The following is a 5,110-nucleotide window of genomic DNA, read 5'->3' on the forward strand; positions in this document are numbered from 1 at the left end:
TGTACTGTAACGTCATGTAACTCAGTAGTGTCCCAAATTTTCTGATCAAGGAGATTATGTTATACTTAACTAAACACCTATGTGTACTATAGGTTAACAACTTACATTTGCTTTTAGTCTTATTTTGGCTGTGTTGAAGATACACAGACTTGAACATATGCTACAGTATTCCATCAACAGAATAATGCCACTGAATGTACTGTGTACCCAAGAGCACATTTAATAGGAACTGACCTAACCTATCTATCATAAAGCAAAAGTGGCACCGCCTCTTTGAATAAAATGCCAACCTAGGGCTGCACTGTGCTCAGAACACAGGCATTCAACACTTTATGTAAAATATACATAAATGGGTTGCTAATATGAGAAGCATTTCCCAGTAATAAATCTAAAAAAAGTCTAGGTAAATCCTCATTTTCAAACTACTTTATTCAAGTAAACTGTTCAAAAAATGTACATGTTCTGACTGTGGAATTAGTCTACTGGTCAATTAAAGGCAATCTTAACTACCTTTTAATTGTTTTTCATATATTGTAGAGATGTATGTACTTTTCAAATAAACTGAATCTTGTAACTCCATAAAAAACAAAACAAAAAAACCTGATGGAAGACCTACAGATACTTAAGCCAAGCAGCAGTCTGTCTGCCACCTATGGTCATACATAAATTCAAACTGATGCTGGATTCAGGATTCTGAAACGAAGGTTCTAATACTTGAGCTCTAGAAAAATATAAGGTTCTGCAGCCTCAACTAGTATAATGTCTTCCCTGTCCAAATCCAGAATGATTATACTGATAGCCTCCATGCTGGAAATGCTGTTCTAACTGACTCCCCTGGTGGTAAGTCTGGCCTCCCCTTCCCCCCATCCTCCTCCCTGGCCTCCACGACTACCCGACCTCCATGGCCACCTCTCCTACCATGACCACCACCCCAATCACCATGATGCCCACCATTTTGGTATCTATTGTCCTGCTGGTATCCACCACCCTGGTATCCACTTCCTGTATATGAAGATGCTTGGAAACCACCATAACCACTGCCTTGATAGCCACCACTGTGGCCACCATGATAGCCACCTGGCTGGAAACCTGCATCATGATAACCACCCTCTTGGTGGCCACCTCCTCCTCCACTCCCTCTATCCATCCAGCCTCCTTGATGCTTACTTCGTCTTCCTCCCCTTAGGCTTCCATGGTCATAGCCACCACGTCCACTTCTCCATCCTCCTTGTTCATGAGCTCCTCATGCTCCATACAAGAAATGTTCATAACCACCTTTCCCTCTTCCTCAACCTCCTGCTTGCTTCTGGGGCACATCTTGCCTTTTCTGCCATGGCAGCCTCTCTGAGGGTAGAGGTTCGATTTCATTAGGTCTACCACCTCTGTCGGGCACCCTGCCCATCAACACCTTGTTGATGGCCCAGGTTATCTTTTCTCTTATAGAACCACTGCTCATCCACAAGATCTTTAATAAGTCTTGTCTTGCAACCAAGAGATGATCAATGGAAATAGTACTTTTGGGAGATAAGACTGACCGCCTGGGCTGGTAGAACTTGGCTAACTTTTCTGTCTGACTTTTAGCTCTGTGAGACCAGCCAAAGGACTGTACAGTGACATCCAAACGTTTTATTAGCAGCTTTCTCCGGACTTCATATTCATTGGCTATGACTTGGTGAATTGCTTCTATCTTTTCCCAGTGGGCTTGTCCCATTGACTTCTTCAGTAAAGGCTTTCCTACATGATTGGGTGGAACTTTTGCTAATGTTTCCTTTAATATTTTTTCAGTCCCTCTAAAGAATGAGAACAGAGTTATATTGGCTAGAGGTTTGGAAATTCCTAGAGCAATACAAAATCCTTTCAACTTTTGAAAGAACTTACTAACCCCTCATTTTTGAGGGTTTTTTGAAGGAGCTTTCACACAGAGCATTCTGGCAGCTTCTAGTTCTGAGTTGAGGTATGTGAGCAAGAGGAGGCAGTTCTGCACAAGCAGGTGCTTGCTCACATCCCCAGATGTCAGTGAAAGATACAGACAGTTCATCTTCCCTGGAAACCCACTCACTTCAAGCCAGAATGCTTAAGATTCACTTGGACTGTTAGTTGATTGCACATTTTCTTCTAGCTTGCAGAGCATCCTTAATTCGAATACCAGCCAAACACAGAGTTTGGTAAACTCTGGGTAACTGGCTCCAGCAGAGACTGCCTGAGACAGGGCACCATCCTCCAACAATGGACCCTTATAACCTAGATCTTCCAACGACTGCAAATGTCAGGCTCAATGAGGTCGCACTCCATGTTACTGTGGTATTCAGATTTCCAAGTCGTCAGACTCCCCTCTTCACCAGCAACTCACTCATGCATGTGCTCCCTCCCCTGAACTTAGAAATTTTTTAAATAATATATCATGATACTTAAGTTTATATGAAATCAGATTTCAATGTCCATATATAAAGTTTTCTTAGAATTGTGCCACATTAAGAAAAGAGATTTTATACATTTTTGTATTGTTTCAAAATCTGGTACATATTTCACACTTGCACTATATCTTAATTTGGATGCTAAATTTTCATTGGAAATATTTCATCTGTTTTTAGTTTTTATAAAATTAGCAGTTTAACAACAACAACAAAAAAGATTCACATAACACCAAGTTATTTCAAACACTTTTTTTAGTTTCCAACACAGAATTACAAATTTAGTATTCCAAAACTGAACACAAGATTTAAATTGAAGATTAAATTATCTAATACAAAATAAAATTTGAAAATTCATTTGCTCAGATCCACCAGACACATTTTAAGTATCGCCCAGATTTTAGATGCTTATATCCGGTGATCTGAACAACTACTTTGAAGACAATACACAATATGACAACAACTATTGAATTCCTATCATCCTTCTTTTTGAAATTCTGTTTTATTTTTAATTTTTTTTATAATTTTTTCTCTTTAAAATTAAGAAGAAATGAAGGATTACCACCCTGGACAGAACATATATAGAGCTTCAGCACTTTGAGAAAAGCCTTGGGAGAATTTTGTCAGAAAGTTGTTCTGTGCACCAAAGAAAAACTCTTCATAAAACACAGGCTAGTTTGGTTATACACAACTTAACCAGGTTTGGATATTGCAAATCTTCTTCTTCGCAATCAACATTTTCCAGGCCAGCAGAAGTGAGACATGTGGACATAGAGCTCCATTGCCTCACCCTCCTCAATCCATTGTCTCCCCTACATACAAGGGACAGTGACCTGGGAACCAGAACCAGTGCCACTCTAAATTGCTCTAGGACTGAAGCAATCTATAAAGTAGTGCAATCGGAACAGGTCAAGGGCACAAAGCAAATGCAGGAAATGTGTGTACTCAGGTTGTGTCCAAAGAACTACTGCTATTTTCTGAGATGGGTGTCCATCATGTTGCTACCATATTAGGAGAAATACATCCTAGTAGAAGAAATATTATATCAATATCAATTATCTTCACAAATGCAAGGGGTCATGCTAACTCAAAATAGGAGACTATGAGCCAGCAGGCAGCAGGAATTTCTGTGTTTTATTCACTTCTATATGTTAGTTGCAGGTTATTTGTTCATCAAACAGACTTACAAATGCACCACAGCTTTCCTTGCAATGAACATAAGGCAGCTCTTGTACTATAGAGAATCACGTCCTACATCTACTGTTCATTCATTTTTCCCAGCAAATACATTTAAGATTTTGCTATGAAATGCTGTGAATATAGAGATATTAAACACGGAAGACTGGAGGAAAAGACACAGTTCTATATGACACACTTCATTTCACAACAAACCAATCTTTACATTACTTAAAGGATCTACATGGCTGATAAAGGTCTCACTTTCCTCAAATACTGTATGAAATATTACAATATAACTCAATCAGAGGCTACTGTATTCTACTTCACTCTTAACATAAGCTCATGCTCAGAATCCAAGCACTTGGGAGGGGGAGGCAGGAGGATTCTTGCAAGTTTGAGGCCAGTGGACTGTATAGTGAGTTCACATCCACCCTGGACTACATAGCAAAAACAAAAACAAAAAAAGAAAACTAAATCTTTATCACTTTGTCAGGCAAAATGGCACAATCTCAGGCTATCTCCAAGTCTGAGGCAAGAAGATTGCAAGTTCAATCCCAGCCTGAGAAATTTAGCAAGATCTTCTTTCAAAATAATAAAAAGTGCTGGGGATGTAAATCAGCATGAAAGCCCTGGGTTGATTCCCCGGTAACACACACGCACGCACTCATGCACACACACACACACACACACACACACACACACACACACCAAAAAAATTATATAACCTCCATTGATAGAAGTAAACTTTTCTTCTGCCTAAAAAGAGTTTTGCTCACGGATTTCACTCTATTTAGTTTTATTTATCTTCCCCTAATTAGGAATCTCATTTAAATTCTCTTTCCAAGTTTATATGGGAATTTTCCTATAATTCCTTGCTTAGACAAAGTGTTACTTTTTAAGTCTATTTTGAGGCTTTTAGACCAAGCTAATCACGGGCACACTTACAAAACATAGAGGAATTAGAGAAAGGAGTTGATTGCTTAATTCTTCCCTCTGACTCAGCGCTTGCGTTAATTAGCTAACGCCAAAGTCCTCAGCGTGCTCTTGAGAGCCCCATGATCCAATGATTAGCAGCGAAAAGGCCATCTGGCCTTCCCGCAGCACACTGGAGAAGGTCTCTCTGGGCATAAGATTCAGGGATGCCTGTGATTTAGAATGAGTCAAATGCCGCCACTCCATGTGAAGGAGATGGTGTCTGCGCTGGCAGGCTGCCCACGAAGGCAGCAGCTTCTGAACACCGGTGCCACGATCGGAGGGACCGGCCTCACTCTGCCCACTTGCATAACCTTCTCTCCCTTCCCGGTAGGGATGCTGCTCCTTGACTCTTCTTTTAATTGTTTTTCTTCCCCCAGCAATTACTCCACCCAGATTGTCAACACTTGATTTGTGGGCTATGTGTAATTTTTGGTTAATTTTTAAATAGCTACCAGCATTTCTCAAGAGGATACAGAACAAAGACAAGAAGGGAGTTGGAACAACAAAGCATAATCTTTATTAATTTAAAGGATCTGTATGACTAA

At 40.0% G+C, this 5,110-nt stretch overlaps 1 pseudogene; it reads right to left on the reverse strand.

Moving 5' to 3' along the window:
- Positions 1–747: 747 nt before the first annotated feature.
- Positions 748–2,292, reverse strand: LOC101582224 (annotated as a pseudogene).
- Positions 2,293–5,110: the final 2,818 nt, after the last annotated feature.

Source organism: Octodon degus, unplaced genomic scaffold (genome assembly GCF_000260255.1).
Source record: "Octodon degus isolate 3935 unplaced genomic scaffold, OctDeg1.0 scaffold00001, whole genome shotgun sequence".
Classification (NCBI taxonomy): Eukaryota; Metazoa; Chordata; class Mammalia; order Rodentia; family Octodontidae; genus Octodon; species Octodon degus.